Genomic DNA, 25,243 nt, shown 5'->3' with positions numbered 1-25,243 from the left:
AAGTTTTCATAAAGGAATCTCAGATTGAAATTTTAAAAGCTCCTTGAGATTAGGAAGTCAAGAATTCACCATCAGATTTTTACCTTTGGTACCTATAAATTTGGGCAAATTCTTCTCTTCTCAAAGTCCCCCAAATATTCTGAGATTCCTAGGCTTTTCTGACTCAGCTGTAAGTCAGAAAAAGTAAATGAGTGAGCCAGGTACCAAACCAGTTTTTCCAAAAGGGCTTTATAAGCATTGATTCTATAATGTCAACCTTAGTTCCTTAAATTTATCTGTACGTATATGATTAAATGAGCATCATTCTCAACTATGATATTCCAGGCAAGGACTTGGCTAAAAAATCAGTATTTTCAATTATACTTGCTAACATGGTGGAAAGATTCTTATGGAATGTACACAAGTAACTATACTGGCCATGAAAATAATATACTCAATAACAGTTTCCAAATTCTGGAGGTATCAATTAGGAAGAAAAAAATAACATTTACAAATGTTTCTTTTCAGTTTGCTAAAGCATAGTCTACTAAATTGTTAGATTATTGAGACTGTAAAAGATAAAAGGATTTCTTATATATCCAGAAAATAGATTAAAACATAACAATATTCCAAACAAAAATCATAATCATCTTTTATCACTTCACTGATGTAAAATTCATTCTTGTTCTGCTTGATATCAGTTTGATCTCATGAACCTAATTATTTCTTGACTAAAGTTCTAGAAATCCTAACTCAAGTCCACTGGTATGGTCTCAGAGTTGTGTTCAGTGGTCTGATACCATCAGAAGCCTGGGCTCAGGAGTACCAAGCATAGTCTTTTTCTACAGGTCTCTGAGGAAGTCCTTCTTTGTTGAAAACAAAGCACTCTGGCCTGGAGCTGATTGTAAGAGCTTTCCAAGAAGCACCAGAGGAAAATAAAACACTGTCTGTAGAGGACAAGAGACTTGAAATGACTGTGGTTTACTTCTCACTATAATTTTCAAAAGCAAAAAATCTGATGAGTATTCATTTCAAGAATAATCCAACTGACAAGGAAAGTTTGTTGTTTCTGTGGCATGCAAAATAAGATAATAAAATCAATCAAAAATCGGGGCAAAATATCTCTAAACATAATGACTAACCCTATTGTCACAGGAGTGAATGTTATATCTATTTTATAAAAATGGGTGGGTATAATATTTCACAGAGAAAAATATGTTTAGATATAACATACAATAATCCTGAGGCATAATATACAATGGCTATACCAAGTGGATGACCCAGCCTTTAGTTAGAATATACTGAGATTATATTAAGAATATCAAAAACAACGATTCTGTAAGGGGAGAGTGGGTCTTAAACATCTGCACATTAATAAAACTCCATAGGTGAGTATGTGACTCTCCAGTTGAAAACCACTGGCCTGGAAGATGCCCTATTCAAATTAAAGAAATAAAATTGAGATGAAGTTAACGCTTGAAAAAAGCAACGAAAATCATGACTGATAATGTTGTATTGTTGTTGTCTGGTATCTGGGAGAGCAGCACCAGGACTTGATGAAGGGAAACATATCAGGGACAGTGAGGACACTGACAAATCTCTAGGAACTTCCCACACGGAACACAATTTCTGAAATATCCGTATTAATAGCATTCTCCCAAACAAATTTCACCTAGAGAAGGCTAAATATCTCTCCTGATTAGACAACTTTTCTCATGTAACTCAACAATAGTAACATATCAAATAAGCCTAATTATTTCTAGCATCTGTCTTTTTATAAGATGAAGGACCAAATCCTTTGTGATTTTCCAGGGGCCTTCTGTAAAATCTCAAAGACAGTTTTAGGTACAAAAGGTATTAGTTAGAATTCAATTTTGGAAAGGCACACTATCAAAACTATCACCATATTTTAGCTGATTAGGATAGGATCGCAGATCTTACTACAATAAAATTTTAAAAGTTAAAAAAAAAGAGAGATAGGGTCATGGATGACTGAGAAACAACACTTAGCTACCGATTAAGTGACAATAAAATATTTTAAAAGTAAACCTAAGAAGTAGCATGATCGTAAAGAATTTTAATTCTTTCATATGTGAGAAATTTTTGTTTTCTTAAAGAATCAAGGACATAGTAAAGTCATCATAGGCCATAGAGGTTATTCTGGTAAGACACAGAATCTGTGCAATGTAAGTGGATTACACAGAAGCTAAAAAATAATCTTTTACAACCTCTTAGTAAGAGCAGAGCAGTACTCCAGGAAAAGTTCGCTGCAAGAGAAAGAAAACCAAATTCTAGTAATGCATCGATATACTACTTGCTATTACAGCTCTTTTTGAAAATCTTGTAAATAAATTCATCAAACCTTAGCTTTGACCACGGCAAAGATCTCTTTCCACGAAACTTCTGTTGCTTTCTACAACCACACACATCCCTTATGGAACAACTTCTCAAGGGGGACAAAAATGAACACTTTCAGTAACAGATTCCAATATATATATATATATATAGTCTCTCTGTACCACATAAAAACAAAAGGTAGAAACTACAAGCTTAAAATTATGCTTAGAAATGAATATATCTAAGTATTCCATCTTACACAGAAATGATCTAAGAATCTAACAGCTATCCATTAATTAATTCAATTTCATATCAGTTCAAGATTTTATGTTACCTAAAGATCTTGGAAATTATCTTCAAACTACATGCTACAAAACTAATTGCTGTTGAAATAGTTTGTCAATAATTCAACCTGGCTGAACAGAAATTTTAACTTCGCATAATTTTAAACTCTAGGTAGAAGTGATGCTAGCTTATTTGACCAGTAAACTTGTATAACTTTAGAAAGAAGACATCCAAGTAGAATAAAATCTAGGTGCATATTATACTTAACACTGATAAGCCGGAAAGACAGTTTTTCTATTAAACCAAAAATATTAAACTAGTTTTATTCGCCAAACAGTTCCTCAAATTATGTGAGCTTGATTTCTTAAAACATTTGAGTTAGTTTCTATCAGAATTTTTTTAGCACACTGAACGTATTGGAAGTTCAACTTCCTCATGGGAAGTTTAAGCATATTCAGTTTATATAAGTAACTACTTGTATTTAAGCTCCTTTAAAAGACTTTATAATCTCATTTATTAATACCATTCAGAGACTGAAAAATATAATGTAATCACACAATGAAAAGTAAAGACAGTTCTGAATTTCAGATATATAAATCTACAGACAAACAGAGATGGAGCACAGAGAGGTCAAATCTTAAATTTCAGCCCCGGGTCAAGAATAAACATAGGCTTACAAAACTCATGATTTCATATCAAAGAGCTATTGTTTTCCCAGAGGACATGAATTCTCAGTTGATTTGAGCTCCACATACACAAATAGACCAACAAACAAAAGAGATTAACAAACTAGATTCTCTTTCACCCAACAACAACAACAGAAGATCTCTATGACTCACCAGTCCATTTATAGAAATTGCCAAATGGTCAGACCGTGAAATCAAGAGGAGCAGTACCGGAATCAAGTGAATCTTCAAAAATAATCAAAATCAAATCCTTATCATGCTGATAGCCAAGAGTCCAGAACACAGGATCAGGAGTCAGACACACCATTAGGTCCCCAGATCACCAGTCAGGCACAGGACACAAAGGTCTCTGAGAGACCCCATTAGGGGGATGGAGTTAACAGGATCTGAAGGTGCCATCCAATCTGAGTCACAGCACGAAGCTATTGAGACAAAATGCACCTGACAGTTAGGGAGATGATTTTATTCAAGCTGCTGCAATTAGAAGAATATTCACTATTGAGAATTATCTCAAAATAAAAGTTGCCAAGAAGGTGCATTTTATCAAAGGATTCAGCCATGAGTCTTATGAGAATGATGGGGAAAGATGAAGATGGGTCTTATCTGAGAAAATAGAAGAGTTGATGTCCTTTTAGAATTAGCCATCTCTAATTGATCTCTTTACCAATGCCATTTTCCAGAATCACAAGGCTCAGGTGAAGTTCAGCACTGTCAAAGGTAAGCTTGTGAGCTATAGCTCCAAGTTGAATCTGATTTAAATTGTAGTTGCTTGGAACTGGGTTTTTAATGCTCAATATAGAGAAAACAACATGACTTGCATAAAATGGGGAGCTGAAATTGAGAGCCAACTGATACGGCACCATAGGTGCCTTCTTTCTCAGTGAAATGAGAACTACAGTATCTCATGTACCAATCCAGGAAAGCTATAAATAAACTTGTCTATGTTTCGAGCTGTAAGAGGAAAAAGTCTTCTAAGAGTAACCAAAATTCATTAGTTACCAAGTAGAGTCTCAACCTATCCTACCTGCATAGTGTGGAAATCTCCAAACCAAAAAAAAGTAACATGAAAATCTAGACTAAGACAAATGACACCCTGAAGTACCTGGAGAAGAAATACAGACTCCCACAAAGAAATAGCAACAAGAACTCTCTAGTAAAGAAGAGCTTACAATTTTTTTTAATACAGAAGAAAATTTGTTTACCATAAAAGACAGAATCAGCAGACATAACAAGACTTTAAACTAATAGAAAAGTAGGAAAAAGATTGTAAAATAATACACTTTAATTATTAAAGAGCTAAATGAAGGAGCATAAACTATAATAAAATATTAGTCCATTACAGAAAATAGACACACTTGGAAATAAAATAACTTCTAAAAATAATAAAAGGCAATTGGGTGCTTAAAAATGATGAATTATTGAAATAACAGATTAAACATAGCTGAAGAGATACATCAGTGAACTGGAAGATGGATCTGAATAAATACCCAAATTGCACCACAATAAGGTTTTTCAAGAGATAAAAAAAACATGATAGACAGTTGTTAAATGTAGAAAATAGAATTTGCAAAAAGGAAACTTAAATAGTCAATAAATTTGAAAAAAGATGATTGTCTATTAGCAATCAGGAAAATGTAAATTAAAATAAGATAGCTTATGACACTAAATTGGAGAGTTAATATCCTTGAGAATGTGAAATTTTATGAGTGTAGAGTAACAGGAACTTTAAACATGGCTGATTGGAGTATAAACTGACACAACTATAGGGAATAATTTGTCAACAACTTACAAGTTAATAGACTTACAGGTTTATATTATCATTTGGCAATTCAACATCTAATAAATATTTTAGACAAATTTTGACACATGTGTATAAGGATATTTGTTGCAATATGTTTGAAATAGTTTTTAAAAATCAGTAACCTAGTTTTGAATCTATGAGATAGGATAAATCAATTGTGGCAATATTTTATTCCAGTATTCATATATACTGTTCAGTAATTCCCTATTTTCCACTTTCTAGGCACATAGTAGGATTGTACTTCCCTAGCTACTTGCTTCTGCCCAGGGAAAGACTGTAGAAGTGAGAGTGGTCACTTCTAAGGAGGACCTTAAAGGTCAGTGAAGAATTTCCTACTACAAAAGACCATGGAAACATGCAACAAAATGACGCCTTTATTAACGCAGGTCCTTGAATGACTATGATGAGCAAAGCCCTCCTGTTGACTTGCTGTGGACAGACAGATAGCATGACTGAGATCTGACATTTGTTGGTTATTTTTCCCTCTAGGAGTAACGTTATTTCCCAAAGAGGAATCTAAGAAGCTAAGCAGGGATTTTGAAAGATTCTTATGACTATGGGTACAAAAACAGATGTTTAAGGACTATAAAGAATTAGGGCCCTGGTAACCACTTCCCAGGATTTAGGTTTGAACCCTCATGGACTACATTCTAAGAAAACTGAAAATAGACCAGCCTTCACAGATGTTGAACCCAATTTTAAAATAACTGAATTTCTGATGCAATTAAAGTGATTTGGGATTACTAGATTTTACAGCCATCCACAAAGCAAATGTAATAATATTCTCTAGAAGAAGAGAGCATAATTCTAGGTTTTAAATTTCTTTCCTATTGTAAGTATGCAACATCTGGCATTCAATCAATGATAAGCAGGCATAAAGGAGATAAGACAATGTTATTTAAAAGCCAAAAGTATCAATGGTCAATAGCAACAGAGCCACAGGGAATCCAGACATTGGATGTATCAGACACAAACTTTAGCATTATTTGAATAATGTGTTCAAGTATATGAGAAAAGGTAGAAAAAATCAGCAAAGAATTGGAAACCTTAAAAAATTGAACATTCTAAAACTGAAAAATTTAATAGCAAATTAGAAAGAGCTGAGGATTCAATTAATTGTTAATAAGTTAGAATAAAATATTCACACAGAAGCTCCAAGAGTCAAAAAGATGAAACATAGAGAAATACGTACAAGGAATACATGGGGCATAGTTTCTTTTTTTAAAGTCTAATATACATGATTTTAGAGTCTCAGAAGAAAAGGAACAAAAATGAGTCAAAGAAACTATCTGAAGAGATAGTGAATGAGAATTTTTGAAAATTGATTTAAAAAAATCAAACCATAGATTAAAAAGCACTAAGAAACCCAACTGGGGTGAATATAATGTATATTAATCGTATATACATTAAAGTAAAGCAGAAAATGAAAGGGAAACCCCAAAATATTTAGAGGGAAAAGAAAGCATCACCATCAAAGGAATTACAACTGACTGGTATTTGACTTCTCAGTAGAAATGATGGAAGCCAGAAAACACAGAACTTTAGAATGAAGACACAAGGCAAACACTGCCTTAACCAAGTGACCAAAGTTAACCTCACTGGTCTTGATATATTGTCCTCCATTTACTATGGAGGAGAGGCACTTCATTTCTGTGGTATTCTTCCTAAAACTCATAACTTGAGTGATGAAAAAAAACCATTAACAAAATCAAACAAACCCAAATTAAGGGACATTTTATAAAATGTCTAACCAGTACTCTTCAGAACTGTGAAAGTCATGAAACACTAGGAAAACTGAGAAACTGTCACAGACCAGGGGAGACAAAGGGAATATAATCACATGCAGTGTTGTACCCTTGACTGGATCCTAGAGCAGGATGAGCTTCATTAGTAAAATAATAACAATTTTTTTAAATCCAAATTAAGTCTGGAGTTTTCTTCATAGTAATAAACCAACATTAATTTCTCAATTTTGAAAAATGTGTCATGGTTACAAAGATACAGTATCGGAGGAAATGCGTGAAGGGCATGTAGGAACTTTCTACACTATCTTTGACATTTTTCTCTAAATCTAAAGTTTTCCAAAAGAAAAAGAAAAACATAAAGGTGTTAACAAATGGAGAGACCCCTAAATTAGGAAGCCCACCAAAGTGTGGGTTCGTGCCACTGACTGTGAAAGAATTCGCACAGCAGAGACAGAGGGACAGAGTGAATAGCTGCTTTATTGTTCAGAAGAGGAAAAGGAAGGAAAGTGCTCAAGGTGGGAGAAGGGGAGAAAAGGCACTCACGCAAGGAAGAGGTCCTCGAGTAGGGAGCCATCAGCCAAGATGGGCAGTAGGGACAGCTCCAGCCCGGGTCGTCCATGTGGACTTTTATGAGAGGCTCCCACCATCGCGTCCACCTTCCAGGAGTGATGGAGCCAATCAGTCCTTGTTCGAGTTTTTCAGTCCTTATAGAGACTTTTCCAGTTGTTGTCATGGCAATCATCAGCTGTCATGGCACTGGTGGGCATGTCACTTAGCATACAGCATACATTACAGTGAGACTATAGTGAGGCTCAAGGTCCACTGGTAGTCAAATTCTCCACCATCTTGGACTGGGTTCTAACCAGTTCTTGTTTCTTCTCAGCAGCTCCCTCCTGATACTTAGATAAGAGTAATTGGTTTCTATTTGAGGGAGGGGCAGGGGTATGATCCTGGGGGCAACAGCCTTGGTAACAAGAAGCAAAGTTGCTTTTAACCAGGATGCCTGCAATCTTGTGGACCCAGAATCACCAACCCCTCCAAACCACCCCCCCAAAAAAAAACTATCTCCAAAGTTTCTGTTCAGCCATGAAAGTTTTAAAGGGAAATGAGGGAGTAATCTCAGTCAATCATTGAGATAAGTGGTCAGAGACTTCAGCTTTTCTATAAACAAGAGGTGAGGGAGGGGGCACAGTGTCCTGCTCCCTTTCAATGAGATACCACTACACACCAAACTGAATGACTGAGACTAGAAAGACTGACACTTCCAACTGCAGGTGAGAATGTTGAGCAATGAGTCCTCAGATCATGTTAAGGAGTAAATCTGTACAACTGCCTTAGAACGCCATTTAGCAACATTCCTAACAGTTGAAAAGAAGCATACATTTGAAAATACACATACCATTTGACTCAGAAATTCTACCTCTAGGTGAATATTCAACAGAAAAGTGTGTATACGGACCTCAAAAATCATATATGCTAATGTTCATAGCACCTTTTTAAAAAAAAACTTTTAAAAATAATTTTTGCTTTTATTTTGAAGATACTTCTGGTTTTTTCAGCTTTAGTGAGGTCTAATTGACAAATAGGAATTGTATATGTCTAAGATGTGTGACTTGATGTTTTGATATATGTACACTTTGCAAAACGATCGCGGTAATCAAGTTAACTAACATATTCATCCCCTCGCATACTCTTTTTGTTGTTGTTGTTCTAGTGTATAAATCTTTGCCTTTTCTTCTTTAACTTCATATCCATTGAACAACAACTCCCATGACCTGCTCACCCATCCCCTTGGTAACCACCACTCTACTGTATACTTCTATACTCTGAATATTCAAGCGCCTCGTATAAGAAATCATGCAGTGTTTGTCTTTCTGTGACTGAATAATTTCACTTAAGATAATGTCTTCTTGGTTCAACTCCTTGTTGCCATAGTAGCTTTATTTGTAATAACTAGAAACAAAAACTGGAAACAAACCAAAGGTCTATTTACAACAGAGTGAATAAATACACTGTGGTATATTAATTTCATGCAATATTATACTCAATAAAAATAAATGAACTACAGCTATACGCAACAACAACCTGAATAAGTCTCCCACTTGACTTCTGAGTCAGGGGAGCCAGGCACAAATAAATACTTACTATGTGATTCTGCTTATAGAAAGTGTAAAACAAGATTAGTCTAGATAATTGAAAGTTTGGATAATGCGTCTGTGGGTTCTGTGAACTTGGGCAGGGAATTGGTGTGATGTAGAAACCAACGACTGGGTTGAATTTATAGCATTCTTAGTTATGCTTTTTCTCTTAAATGCCAATATCAATCGTAGACACACCTTAAGATGAAAACAAAATTAACAAATAAGATCATGGAACAAGTGTCTAGTTCATTGTGCAACCAAGTCTCGGTCACATAGGATTTAAAAGTTAGAACTTCTTCATACGAGTCCATCTCACACTCATCAAGAGTAATAGATATTTGGATTCAAGGAAAACACTCTGGATATTGTCTTGTGGTTCTCTGGTAGGTGAGTATTATGAACGAGGCCAGGTGTGTGAGAAGCCCCAAGTAACACAATTTGGGGGGAAATTAAAGTTATACATTGCAATCCTGAGAAGAGAAGGCACATTATCCCAAATCCTTCTCCAAAAGCATCAACACCAGCACACATCACAGTTGGCATTTCCCTTTCTGCACCCCAGGAACCATCTTCATCTTGCCCCTTCATCCTGTTCAGTGAGTCTTGGTAATGGGAAAAATGAATCTTCTTTTTCATATTAAAGAGGTAGCATTGAGAATGTATCCCAAGACCCTTTGGGGTATCAACTGCTAGTTCTGAAAATTTTGTAAAAATTGATTCATACAAATAAAGTAGCTGCAGTCACTGAATAAAAGTGCTATAAATCTGTGCTCAGAGATTAGATTCAGAGTCCAAGTTGTCCATGCAGAGGAGCTGACCTAGGACAAAACACAAAGTCTAACCTGGGTTCTAATATCTGAAAAATGATGACCTAGACTTGTTCTAGATTGTTTTGTGTCAATTAACTACGAACCAACAATAAGTAGAGCAATGAATAAAGATCAAATGTGAATTTAAGTGAGTGGAAGTGGCTTCCCATTGCTTTCCTTGTTTCCCTGGAAGTTCAGTGGCCAGTGTAACCAGTGCAGAATATGAAATCTGCTTGGGGGAGAGGAGCTCAGAGATCTGGATCTCTCCCTTTGGGCTGAGGGGATCACCTTGGCACTCAAGCCTGTCCAACAATGCATGAGAGCATTTTCCTTCTGCTCAGGCTGTGGAAGGGCAGCACCAGCACTGACGTATACCTTCTAACACATGTGGAAATCCTTGTCCTGCTGCAGTTACATACTTCCTATTCCATCATCAGAGTTCTTACAACAGAACTAGCCCATCTCCCAAAGATAGCCAAAGAGGGGTTGCTTTGGAAGTCCAGTAAGTCCAAAGGACAGCAGCCAGGACCAATCAACTAACGCACATGGCATTTCTTGCTATAATAAGTTTCCTTTAGGTACAAAGCACTACTTATTTAAGTGACACATGGTTGGGATTGTTACTTTACCATTAAAGGATCTATTGGGAGGGAAAGTCAACACTTATGGAAGGAAAAGATATAAATACTAAGAATAGAACTTAACTTCCAGGTGGAGATTATAACAGGAAGCTGTCATCTTTATTAGAGATTCCCATGAGACCATTAAACAGGTGGACAGATACTAATAGTCACCACAAAATAGTTATCTTAAAGAAAGTGTACGGAAAATGACTGCTTGGTTCCCGTCATCACTGAAGTTGAAACAAAAAGATTACTGACATTAGGAAATGGATTATTCTTTGTTGTGGAGGGCTGTCCTGTGCACTGTAAGATGTTTAGCAGTATCCCTGGGCTCTACACGTGTGACGCCAGTAGAGACATCCCTTCATCATGACCATAAAAAAATGGCCTCCAAATATTGCCTGAGAATATTCAGAGTGGAGAATGCATAGAAGCCACCCAGAAATACTCTAATTCCGGGCAGGCGGATGGAGCTGTCAAAATGGATGCAGGGAAGAGGGAAACAGGAGAGGCTGGAGCAGAATCCCAGAGCTGAGAAAACCCAGGCAAAATCATTCCCTACTGGAAACCACTGAACTAGAAGAAAAATCCAAGAGAATTAAGGAAGAATTTCTGAGAGTGATGATTCAATCTTAAAAAAAAAAATCAGAGAGTGCAAAACAAACATTTCTGACAATGAGTTACTTAGTCTCCAAGGAAACACGGTCCCACCTGGAAAAATGATGGGAAGATATTAAAGTCCCACTTGGCCCTAACTGGGTTGAGGAGCAGTATTGTCGAGGAATGGCTTCCATCTACTAAGACTGGTAGAGCTAAAGCTGTAAGTATTTTTAATAGTTAAACAATATTACAAGTTAAAGAAAGAGCAAATCAGAAGAAGGTAATAACCTTAGAAATAAAGCCTCATCAGGGCTAATCATGATAACGGTCTCCTTTTCGGAAGCGACCTTTTCAATGACAGGACACTTTGGATTAGCTAATTATCATATTTACTGTGGAACTTTCCAATGAAAAGCAAACTGACTGTAGAGATTTTATGATTTACATAAAGACAAGTGACTAGCGAATCACGGATAATCTGCCAAACTCTAATACAACACTTCCGTGCTATTATCTGAGACTGCTTCTTATGGAATTTTTTCACACTAGAAGTTGTATCATCAGTTCAACTCAGTTTAACCATTGATATAAGCCTTGGTTGGGGGGAGAGAGAAAGAAATGTTCAAGATAGTCTCCTTCACCTCCGTGAACTTGTTATCTAGTGATACAGAAACACCCTGAAATAAATTATATTATTTTTAGTCTGAAGGAAACTAATTTAATAAGTTACAAGCAAGGAATAGGAATGAACTTGGGAATCCAAAGAAGGAAGCATCTAATTTCAGCAGACTGAGGTTTGGGGTAGGGAGGACACAGGAGGCTAGAGGATTGGGTGCTTATTAATAAAGATTTGGAACTGAGACTTAAAACTGGTTCAGCAGTCACTGACAGAGGGTGGGCAGTAAATGACAGTATAGGTGGGAGGAACACACGTGGCCAAAAACTGAACAGTCAGGAGGCGTAGGCTCTGTTTATAGAATGATGAGTAAATTCAGTGAACTACGAATGGAGTGTGGAATGTGTGATCGCATGGGCGACCCTGCTAGAAAACCAGATTGGTTAGCCGTAGAGAGCTTTGAATGCCAGGGTAAGGGGTATATGAAGATGATTCAAAACTTCTGCCTTATTACTTTGGATATTTCAGTTTTAAATTATAGATTTCTCTCACTGCTTCTATCTATAGATGACAGATTATAAATAAAGAGCACATTGTTGCTAAATTAATGTTTTACTCTTTTCAAAAGTATAGATGCATCTGAGATGCCATGACTGGTAGCAGTTCTAAAACTTGTTATCATAACAAAATGGTTTTTCAGTCTTAGTCTTGATGCTGAATTTATATAGCAAACACACTATTTTCACCGGAATTATAAATCCATCTGGAGTGGCTTGGAGGAAGATGGTGGAGATTACAGAGTGACTAAAGTTTTCTGAAAATGTGATTTGGATACTACCATTATGCTTGATTAGTTAAGAGGCCAGTAGGTTAGGAATGAAAGAACAATGTGTTTGTTTATGCTCTATACCCAGGAATGAAGCGGTACATTAGTTAACAAAACTCAAAACATGTGTTTTATGGACACAGAGAATAGCAGAAAGGGGCTCTTTGAAGGTCCCCCTTCTTGAAAATGTCCACTAGATAATAAGATAGAAAAAGCAAATACTTTATATTATTAGACATGTTACATTAAATAAGTAAACATCCTTGTGTTAACCTCTAACCTTTCACCTTCCCAGCAAGTACTGTCCTGTGAAGTTAAGAATCAAGGTTATAGCATAGTGTTAATGTCAAAGAGAGACTCACAGTTTTATCAGAAACGTTCCCACTAAGGAGTTCAGCTCTGAAAGCCCTTCTGTCAAGAGAGTTTGACCTCTCCCAAAATAGTCTGAATAATCACTCCTCTAAGAAAACAAAAATGCCTTTGTGAAAGGTGTCATAAAAATACAGTTATGTAGATTTCATTATCATTGCCCTTGCTCTGTCTATTAATAGTGTATTTCTGAGATGCTTCATGTACACAAAATCTAGACAGGAGGTTAAGGTCTACTTGAATTACTGAATAGAAAACAGCATGCTACCCTAAGGTCACAGTTTTTAAGTGTCTTGACCAAGCCACTTACTGATTTTCATTTAAATATAAAAACATGCCATATTTGTTTATTTTTATCCAAATCTTTCTGTGTCTTCTACTGAAGCATGATTGAAATAGTGTTCCTTATTGAATAATATCGTGTGTCCCACATTCACCAATCTTTTACTCTAATTCTGTGCCTGTATTATATTCTGCCTTGCATGTGAAAGTTTCTACTACAATGCCTAGCTCACAGAAGCTAGTAACATTCTACTAAGAGTAACTTTCTATTTAAATAGGTGACAACTGTATTGAAAATAAGTGAAGTAAATCTCAGTCCAACTTCACCAACTACACAGGACAATCCTCCTAGGTTGGGTCCACTTATCTGTGCTCAGAAAATAAGTTTGTCTTTATTGTGGAAGTATTTCTTAGTCATAATTCCTTTTCCAGCCAACTCCTATTTACCCTAGTGTGTTTATTTGACTAGTAACCTGTGAGATACAAAACGTCCACTTCCAAGAGAAACAGTAGTGTAACAGAAATCCAGTACAGCTCTGTGACCTAGAGGATGTGTTGGAATTCTGAATCTGTTGCTTGCTAATGCCGTGTCCTGAGAAAAGTTACTTAGCTTCTTGGAGTTTTCGTCCCCTGGTTTATGTAAACTACAGTGACAGTGGTTACCTCATTGTGCTGTTGAAAGGTTAGGAGGGGACGTGTACATAGATCTGGCCCCTGGTAGTAAGAGCTGGTGCTGATGCTGGTGGTGATGTTATCAGGACGTGGCTGTAAGTGAGCTGTAACGAGTCAGCAGTAGTCGGATCTGAATCCAGTACCTGGGAACAGCTGAGGGCAACAGAGAACAGGTGAACGGAGAGCCCTCAGAAGCCATCCCCCTGCAGGTGGATGGAGTTGTCAGGTGGAGGCAGGGAGAAGCAAGAACGGGGAAGCTGGGGCGGAATCCCTGAGATGACATAGGAGTAGGAAGAAAAATCAAATCAATGTCAAGAATGGAGTGGGGTATGGCGCCAGGCAACTGACAAAGACATTAAAAAGAAAATTCTTCCTTAGCAGAAACAGAAACTAGAGAATACAGCAACTCAGAGAACTCAGCAATAATAACACAAACCTCTCACACCGGAGCTTCACAGGTTACATAGCACACATCCGTGCGTTCATGGTGACCCATCACCCAGTGCGTATGATAGCCAATAGTCTCAGCGTTTAGAAAGTAGAGAAATCCGAAAACCCCATTTATATAAAATTTGTGACCTTGATGTTTTGGAAATCACCTCACTATATCTCTAAACATGTGTTAGAAAAGGGAGGGTATAATTGCCCAGACTTCCAATTGTAGGAAGAGGACTCGCAATACATAGCTGTCACATGTTCTCCTAGAGAGCCTGGAAGTGAAAAGCCCCTTTCCTAGGCAATGCCGCACCGTCAGCACGGTCGCTCATCAATGTCTGAGCAATCGTAAACCCTCCCACTGGCTGGCCAGCGGCTGGAGCAGGGCCACCAGGCAGTGCCAGAAAGGTTAATTTAGTGTTCTGAGATGTACTTCCCCCAAGGCTAGAAATGCTGACTCCTCAGTGGTTGCTAAGGGGGAGAAATAGCCTCTTCACTGCCAAGCAGGCTTTGTCTGGGAAAATTGAGTTCTTGGTCACCCAGGCATTTTAATGGACTCTATGAATCACTGATCAGCCAAGAAAGAATGTGAAAGGACCCAAGGTCCTAAGTCTGCTGATTGGCTCTTTCAACAAAGACAAACGGAGAGCCAGTCATTCTCAATGAAGCAGGCCACAAACGAGATCCTTCCGGCTAACTCCAGACGCTCCTGTTTCTGTCCCTGGAGGACCATGGAGATAAAAGCTGCTATAAACCACAATTCCTTGCAGACAGCAGAAGAGAGTAGAGGAAACAAGGATGGATTAAATCATCCTATGTCCTTCAAAAAGTCTAAGCCTTGGCTCACAGCAGGTAGGAGCTCCGAGATGACTGGAGCCCTCATTTTGCACAAGCCCCATGGAAACGACTGAGACATAACACAAGTTAGAAATAAAGGAGCTCAGCCTTGGAAAGGGAATTAAAGTTCATTATTCCAGCCACTCTCAAACCGTTTGATACATTTGAGGCTGAGAGAAGCAAAGAAAAGAGCCCAAGGTCAGACTGTCTGTTAAAGGCAGGGCTGGAGTTCTCTCCTGTGACTGTGCACCTCCGATGCCGTGTTGAGCGGACCACCTTCCCATGTGGAGGCACACTGGACAAACGCGGAAAGCAGCACCTTCCACAAGCAACGCGAGAGGAGCCAGAACAGAGCTTCTAGATGTTGTGGCTTCACAAACAATACATACTTCAACCAGAACAGGGGCCTTGTATAACAAAAGGACTTTCAACCAAACGGTAAGATTTTTTGCAGTCTCAGGGATTAAAAAAAGCAAAACTCTATCATTTGGTTGCTTAACTGAGACCCAGTTGGAAAGTTAGAGAAGATCCAGTTCTGATCCAGTGTATATTGAGGAGACGTTTGCTGCCAGCCGAGAGGAAATAATGGGGACCTGTTTAGTCTCCTTTCTGAGGAAAAAAGAGGCAAAATATATGAAGCAATGGTCAAGTCATTGACCATCAGGCAACCAAGGACAGTGATACCTGAGAATGCAAAGAAATTAGGTGAACCCTGTAATGGCCCCATTTTACCTCCTGGAGAGAGTTTGCAGGCTGTGGCACGGGTTGGGGAGCCCAAGTGGAACCCATGAACTCCCTGAGCTGGGATTATAAGGAGGCTCAGTCAGGTAGAGTCCATAAAACAGAGTATGTACTAAAGAGGTGAGAGCTACAGAGAGAGAAAACTGAAGAGATTTTCAGAGCGTGTCCAGGGAATATTCAGCTAAATGCTGAACAGTGAAAGCATGAGGTGAACAAACAAATGATGGTATATCCATACAACAGCATCCTGCTGAGCAATAAAAAGGAACAAATTTATCAATACATGCAACAGCATGGGTAAATGGGAGTCATACGTGTATCCATTATCCTGATTGTAGTAACGGTTTTATGGAGTGATAAGCAATTGATATATAAACTCAAAACTCATCCCTGGAATCATGCAGTATATATTCTTTGGCACCAGGCTTCTTTGTTTCAACATAATGTTTTTTGAGATTTTTCAGAGTTTTTGCAGGAATTCAAGGAGATAACTCCCCTAAGACAATGGCAAGAACATCATAGGTATTCAACAAATGGCAGTAGTGTAGAGATTAAAAGAATGGATCCTAGAGTCAGGAGAATTGATTTCGAGGACTAGTTACAGTCACAACACATAACCAATGTTTCGGTAAGCTATTTTGCCTCTCTAAGCCCTAATTTCTCAATTGTAAAATAGAAATGACAGTAATAGTCTCTGCTGCCTCGTAAGATTGATTTGAGAATTAAATGAGAAAATAGATACAAAGTACCTCCTGGCATACCTAGCACATGGTAGACGCTCAATAAATACGGCAAGTTGTATTATTATGCTCTTTCTTGCCCTCTTTCCTCCACCCATCTCCTGCCATCCTCTGCGGGTGACTGCCCACCACTTACATCATTTGTTCTATAAGGTACTCTGGCCTTGGGCGACCCCCTTACTCCACCAATCTCTCACTCTATTCCTCTCCAACAGCCCACACACTCTTTCTAACTTATCCTAAATCACTTCCAAGATGTCATTATTTTCTAAAAGTTCTAATTCTAAGTTTCACCTCTTGAATTACAACCTCATTTCTTCCCACCTCTCCCGTTCTTCAACCCCAGTTTCCCTGCTCTCCATATAGTTTTGCCAGGACTAGTTATAAAGAGGAGGATTTATGACAGCAAGACTGTCGTTTAATGGAAATGGCCCCCAACAACCTCATCAGCTGTTTTTTTTTTTGTCTGTTTGTTTTTAAACTATTGATTCCTTAGAATAAGATCTACAGTCTGGTCAAGCACATTTGATGAGTCATGGACCAATCGAGACATCAGCATCCCTAAGTGGGTTTGAAATCCCCGTGGTCCACACAGAAGTATCTGCTAGATTGGGAAAGCATCATTCACTTCCACAGATTTACTCTGTTAGCACTCTGTTGGCAGGAGGAAGAACCTGAACTATTGAATGTAATCAGATCATTTGACGTCATGGCATTGACAGCAGGAATCTTGTTGCTTTCATCCTTGGCAGCACATTAAAACCTGAGGGAGTTTTTTTGCCTGTGCCTCTATCCCAAGAATTTCTGATTTAATTGGGTTGGGATGAGGCCTGACCACTAGTGTTTTTTAAATGTTGCCCTGAAGATGTTACTATTCAGTCAGCATTGAGAACAACTGCAGTAGAGGGGAAAAGCAGGTTATTAGAAGGATTTCTTCTATCTAATCCCAATAACGCAATTAGAGGAAATTTACTCTTCAGTGGTGTGCTAGAGCTGGCTTGTAGGGGCTCATGAAAGTTAGTCGTTAAAATTTCACAAATTTTGCTGGCCATTTGGTGTCACATTGGTAGACTGAAAGTGGTCATGTAGGAGCACGTATGCATTGGCAAACACTACAAATCGCGGTGATTTCCCCCCTGACTTGGGCATATACCCCAAAGTGAAATTATTGGTAGATTAGAGCTTAAAATTTTATTGCACATATAAATAACCTTGGAATTTTGTTGAGAGTCTTTACTTAATTTCTCCTTCACCTTGAATCAGGAAATTATATGTGACTAAAGACACTCTCCTTTTAATATTGTTTCTGATGAAAGTTTTTTTCCTGGGACTCGCCATGAAATTCCTCTGCTTCCTCTTCTTTTAAATAGAAATGGCTGCCCAGGGTGAAGTAGATAAATAACTTCGTAAACATGAACAGAGCTGAGGAGAAGGCCCCGCTTTCTATGCAAGTCTATTTACTCTCATTTCCTCATTAGTCTGATAGTTTATAGATCTATTGATCTGTTAGACCTATTGGTAGAGTTTTCATGGCTCTCCAGACCCTTCCAGCACTATAAAACAGGAGTTATTGTTTTCCGTGTGTTTTATTGCAAGTGTGTAAAAGGAAAAAAAAAAAAAAACTTATCCTGAACAGATATGGCAGTACAGAATTTCAGAGAAGGAAACGGCCTTAGAAGTCACCTAGCCCAAACCCCTCATTTGGCAAACGGGCCCAGACAGTTTAGGTGACTTATCCACGGTCATACCTCCAGTTAGTGGCCGAGGCAGAACTGTATATAACTCAGGTATCTTAATTTCTAAGCTATTTTACTTCCTCCTATGCCCTTGAACCTCAAAGAGTGGTCAGCTCACCAGCAGCACTGACATTACCTGGGAGTTTGCTAAGGTCTACTCTAGATCTACTGGAAAAGAATCTGTATCTATCTTAACAAGGTTCCAAGGTTATTTGTATGCACATTAAAGTTTAGGAAGCACTAATCCATCCAATAATTCCAAATATAGGTGTTCAGACAAAAGAATTAAAAGTAATATCTCAGAGAGAGATCTGTACACCCATGTTCATAGCAGCAATTTTCACAGTAGCCAAAAGGTGGAAACACCCCAAATATCCATTCATGGACGAGTGGATAAACAAAGCATGATATCTACACACAATGAATCTTATTCCATCTTAAAAAAGAGGGACATTTGGACACATGCTATAATATAAGTGAAACTTGAGGACATTCTGCTGAGTAAAATAAGCCAGTCACAAAAAGACAAAGCCTGTATGACTTATATGAGGTACCTAGAGGCAAATTCATAGAGACAAACAGTGGTTGCCTGGGCCAGAAGGAGAGGGGGTGGTTTAAAGAGGACAGAGTTTCTGTTTTGCAAGATAAAAGAATTCTAGGGATGGGCTGCACAACAATGGGAATGTACTTAACACCACTGAACTGGGCACTTAAGATGGTTAAGATGATAAATTTCATGTTTTGTATGGTTTATCATCATAAAAAAAATATTCACTTAAAAAAAAAGAAGTGCTAATCTACACAATCTAATTCTGGTTTTTCTGGGAGGTTTGATGCAACAATTGGGGCAGATGTCAGCAGAGATAAAACCAAGTGGGAAGACAATTGAAATGTGTTGAATAAAAATGTTTTTCATTTCTTTAAATTTATTTTGATTAGGCTTTGTGCGGACTCAGAATCCTCACAACAAGGTGTTGTGAGGTGGCTTCAGGTGGCTATTTAATCTTCGTGTTTCTACTAGGGTGGCCATCTCATCCTGGTCTGCCTGGGACTCCCACTTTCAACACAAAAAGGCCCAGGTTTCAGGAAACCCCTTTGTCCGGAGCAAATCGGGAGCACTGGCCACTCTACTTACAAGTGAATCTTGGAGGTGACGGAGCAACTACGTGGAGCCAAGATTCAAACTCAGATCTGACTGACCAAAGGACCAAAAGAACTCCAATTAAATGAATAAGAAAAAGAGAGGAGTGACCATAAAACTTCTCTGCTGATGTCTAGGTATGATAAGATCATATTACTGTAATACCACTCTCTAAAGTTTGGGTTTAAACTTAAGGGAAATTTAATGTCATGTCAAACATTCTTAGCTAACTGGCCTCTGTCCCTATTAGAGATGTCATTATGACCATCAGTATTCTGGAAAATTTGCAGATGCTGCTCTTGTAAAGCAAAGACAAATTTCTGATTTGTGCGTTGTGTTCAGAATGACTGTAAAGGACAGCAAAGAAACAACAGGCTAAGACCCCAGGCATGGAGTATCATTAGGGCTATAATCAGGATTTGTCCAAAGCCTTTTTAATAAATGACTTTTAATTACTGTAAAAAAAAAATTCATTGTAACTGTTAGTAATGTTCAAAATATAGGCTGACGATTGGATGGGCAAAGATGTTTGGATTGCAGTCAGAGAATGACCGTATTTGATTTTCCCTATATGCATTAGAGGTGGGCCGGGGGAATGAGGAAACCAGAGGAGTGGGGTTCACCTGAGTCCCAATAATCCATCTGAGCTGAGAAATCTCAGACATTCACAGATTAATGATGCTATCAGCTCTGAGGAAACTGTGTCACTGCCCCACGTTGCTTGGTTTGTTTTCATTCCATTTACACATTGAGGTTAACAATAAAACCCTGAAGTGAAAAGAAGAGGATGGAATGTCAGCTTCTGTGAGCCTGTAGAAAGAGAAACCTTAGCCGTTAGAGAGAGCTGCCTTGAACAAAAAAAAGCAGCAGCCTGGAAGACTTTACCCAACACATTCTCCGTGGAGGTCCACTGAAAGTTTCCCTTATCCACTCAAAGACAAATCCTGCAGAAATGAAGGCAGCCAAGTGGGTGATAGAATAGAACTACCCTCAACCTTTTTCTCCTCCAACACTCTTGACAAATGATGTCCGCATGCTGGTAAACTCCTGTGACTGCCCCTAAGGCTACTCCAAATTGCCGGTGTGATTTCTGGAAATTCACTCTTGCAAATAGAATGCAAGCGAGTGACAGTGATTTCCCTGAAAGTTATTGTACAACAAAAAAGCCAGCCTCGCTTCCAATCCTAATTCTTTAACAACCAAGTCAAGAATGACTCCTCTCCCACAAAGATCTGATCTGTATCTTCATAGCATTGTCATTCTCAGTAGAAACAACCCAAATGTCCATCAACTGATGAATGAATAAACAAAATATGTTATATCCATGAATGCATAAATGGATGAAGCTCAAAAACGTTAGGCTAAGTGAAAGAAGCCGTACACAAAAGGATATACATTCTATGATTTCATTTATATAAAATGTCAAGCAATGGCAAATTCAACCCAGATTAGATTAGTGGTTGCCCTGGGGCTGGGGGTGGAAATGGGGTGAAATTGTAAATAGGCGTGAGATTTCTTTTTAGGCTGCTGGGGATGTTCTAAAATTAGATTTTGTTGATGGTTGTGCAACTCTGTAAATATACTAAAATTCAGTGATGTGTATACTTAAAAACAGGAGAATTTTATGCTGTATACATTCTATCTCAACAAACAGCTTTTAAAGAGAAAAAAAATCACTTTGTAAAAAAGGCTCATGACATTTCTCATAACCCATAGAGACTGGCCCTGTGTATGTCTACCAAAATCTCCTGCTTCCAAAGCTGCTCTCTGCCATCTCCTGGCACAGAAGTTCAGGATTAAAAAAAAAAAAAAAACATGCTCTGCATCTCCTCTTTTGTGGACAGAAGTGTGGCACCATCCCCTGTGGCACACTATCACATTTTTATAAATATAATCAACCCCATTACATTGACAGGATAGCTTAAGTCTAAATAATCTATCCTAGAAGCAGAGAAACCAGCAGGTATTGTGCTGGGGTTTGTCTCAAGAACAAAATTCAGGAAAACACAAAGTAAAATGTGCTGCCATGACTTCTCCCTGTTTTGTATCCCCGGGGCATTTTCCCCACCGAAAAAGAAGGATAGTGACAATGCTTTCTTGGCATTACAGACTGTTTACACTAAAGAATGTTGCATATGTGTGAAAAGACAATATAAAGGTGATATCTCCTATTGACATTTGATATAAATAATATTGCATTGCAAATGAGTTGAAAACTTAATAAATTCCTATTACCATATATATATAGATCTGAAAAAACATGCTAAGCAGAGCAGAGGTTTATAATAACTTTTGCAGTGGTACAATTCTATGAAACAAAGCTTAGCAGGTCTAAATTTTACTTTGCTAGGTCACATCTCTGAGTACAAATGTTTTAAAAATCTAGCATGTGCAAGTTGGAAGGTACCCAAAATGGCATCTAGCCAATCCCCTTAGTTGAGGGAACTGAGGACTATGATAAGCAGCTTGCTCCAACTCACAGAAGAGGGAAGGGGATTCAGAATGTAGAGACCAGTTCTCCTGACTCACAATCTTGTACTCGTTCCGCTATAACCATCATTCCTAAGATATGCACAAGGAGTTACACGCAGGATGAATGAGACTACAGAGGGTCTTCTCTCTGAGGATACCCCAGATTCAATTAGAAAAAATTAGGTAAAAGTGACAAATTGTTATTCTGTGGACTAAATCCAGCCCACAGACAAGATTGCTTGCTCAATGTGGATTGTTTAAATTTTTATATTGTCAATTTTTTTAAATTTGGAGATTTTCTATATAAATTCAGATTTCCCACTTTTTTGGTCTATTTTTAGAAAATGGGAACTTTGCCAGCACTGAGCCAGCATCTTTATGACAGCAGTCACTGGAAGTGAGTGGTGGTTGCCCTGTTTAGAAGATGCTTCCCTTTTCAGTGTGGATTTTTTTTCTAACACCTGATCTACTTCTTTCATTTTTGTTACCCAGACCCTTGTAAGCATTCGAGTTTGTGACGCTGAGTTAGGGGATCTGGGAATACTGACTGATAGATTACATATGTCAAGGTAGAACTTCTAAGAGATGCGTGGAGCCTTGAGGCTACCTGAGTTCTTAGTCTCTCTGGTTGGATATAATTTATGCAAAGCACAACCGTTGGGCATACATACCAGCATCAGATTAATTAAGGATCTCCTGAAACTGACTGAGGAATTGGAATTGGTCAGTTTGTTTCAGGGAAAGGGCACTGGATATTCTAGGCTAGGTTTGCTCTCAACATTTGTGGGGCTCAGAGTAAGACTGCAAATACAGGCCCGTGTACTCAATGCCTACATTTTCAGTCGTTCCAGGCTTAAGCTAACAGACTATTCAACAAAATAAGAATCTATATTCCATTGAAAATGTAACTATATGACATGAAGGTCAGGTTTAAATTGAAAATTCTCAGACACCTTGGAGCTCCAGACCAGAACAAGATAACATACAAGACTCCCCCATAGCCTGTCCCACCTCTTCCCTTCCTGTGTCCATCCTCTACCACAAGGGGCTTCACGCACAGATGCATAGACATCCAGCCTTCATACCGAGCTCTGCCCATCACCTTCCCTTCAAGTAACATTTCCTGCCTACTTCTTGGGTCTAGGGAATCTTGCACAGGTGGTGGGCAAGAATCAGTGAGCCTATGGGCCAAATTCAGACCACAACCTGTTTTTGTACGACCTATTAGCTCAGAATGGTTTTTACATTTTTTTAAAGGGTTATAAAAATTACGAAGAAGAATATGTGACAGAGAGTCTAAATGGTCTGCAAAGCCCAAAGTATTTACTATCTTGCCCTTTACAGAAAAACTTTGCCTACTCCTCTTCTGAGGTCCCAGGCAGTTTCCTCTTGCTCTGATCTAAGAGCAGTAAGATAACCTCTAAAACTCTCATGGAGCCAATTCAAAGTCTGCTTGCCTCCTCCAGAATCTCTCAGTGACGCTGGAACCAGTCCTCTAATACTGCAAATCAAAGAGGATTTGGATGGGGCTGGAGATGGAGGCCACAGGCAAACTAGCATACATAGAACACCTATTCTGAGTGAGGCACTGTGTGCTAAGTTATTTGCAAACATTGTCTTTTTCAAGCCTCTCAGGCCATCTCCAGTCAAGAGTAGAAATCTGACAAACCGGGTGGGTATGGAGACATGTAAAATTCTTAATGTTTGCTGAAATTAATGTTATCAGCAGCAGCAGCAGTTTAGTTTAATTTGATGATGAGGATGATGGAGAGGAAAATCATTTTAAAAATAAGAACAATTTTCATTAAATATAGACTTGAATCTTTTTTTTTTTTTTTTTTTACCCTTTCCGCAGCAAAGGGATCCGAGAGCTTAGCTGAAGCTCAGAAGTTGGGAGTTCAATATCCCAGAGACCACAGTGATTAAATTCCACCCTCTGCTTCTCCTCTGTGTCTCTGTAGGGAGAGAGACAGATGGTGTGTCAGGAGAAAGAGGATCATGTGGAGATGAGTCTCTCTGACACTGGCTCAGAGGCAGCTTTATACGAGGCCAGTGGCCTAGAATGGAATCAAATACTGACATTAAAAGAGGAGGCACTGGGGAGTTTCCACATCACGGAGGCCAGCACCTTCCTTTGCAGCCTGCCCGAGGTACTGTGATCTGCTCCTTCCTCACACACATACAGCAGCACTTCCCCAAAGGAAAAGAAGCCCTGCCTTCTCACTGAAAGGCATCATTTCAGATCCCCGAACCGGGCTAAGAACAAAGAAACCTCCAAGCAAGTCACTCATGACCTTTGAGGTTTATCTGATTTTCTTATTCACAGCCATACAGATGGCTTTTATTTTTTGAAAAGCAAAGGCAAAAGCCTCACTGTAATTGAATCAATCAAAGGAGTAGGAGGTTGATTTTTACTGGCTTTCTTCAGTAAGAAATAGCTTTATCTATTGCTAATACAGAAAACCTTGGTTGTAATCTAGTAGAGAATTGGGTGAAAAATTCCAAAATCAGAAAAGTACAGAGAAGAATATAACAATGCCCATATATTCATCACCCAGACTGAATAAGATTTTGTCATAATTGCTTCAGAACTTTTTAAATATAAAATAAATTAATGCTTTTCAAGTTAAATTCCCTTTTTTACCCACATTTCCCCACAGTCCCATTAAAACTGTTACTAATGAATTATATTAATAGTCTTAATGCTGAATTATTACTCCTTAGAGTAAATCTTACTTGCTCAAATGTATGTGTATGTATATGTGTATTTGTGTAGTACGGTGTTAAATTCTGTCTGTATGATATCATTTATGATTTGTGCATTTCTGTTCACTAGTAATATTAGATTATAACTATAGTCTTTAAAATTATTTAGGTAAGTGATCTCCTTTTTCTACTCTCTGAAACAGTTTGCAAATTAAAGTGATTAGTATTCCATTTTAGTTTGGAGAAATTCACCTGTATAACTATCTCATGCTGGTAAGATATTTTTCTTTTTACTATTAATCTAATTTTTTAAGGTTTTCAATCTGTTAGTTTTTGGTCAGTTTTTCAATTTATATTTTTCACTACATTCAAATTTTTTAATTTATTGGCGAAGTTGTTCATGGTATCCTTTTGACGAATCTTAAAAATTCAACTATATTGGTAATATTTTCCCTTTCATATTTCTTTTAGTTATTTGTGACTTCTTTCCTTTTCTCAATTAATTTTGCCAGATATGTTTGCTTTATTATTCAAATCATCATAAGCAGCTCTCTGCAGAAAACTACCCTTAGCAGAAAAGAAAACTACCCTTTGGTCTTGTCACAGCCTTAAGCCAGGCACCCCCATGCTCTACTCTCTGGCACTAGCACACCTTTCAAATCTT

The sequence above is a fragment of the Camelus dromedarius genome, chromosome 2 (genome assembly GCF_036321535.1).
Source record: "Camelus dromedarius isolate mCamDro1 chromosome 2, mCamDro1.pat, whole genome shotgun sequence".
In the NCBI taxonomy this organism is placed as follows: domain Eukaryota; kingdom Metazoa; phylum Chordata; class Mammalia; order Artiodactyla; family Camelidae; genus Camelus; species Camelus dromedarius.
This window is presented reverse-complemented; position numbering follows the sequence as displayed.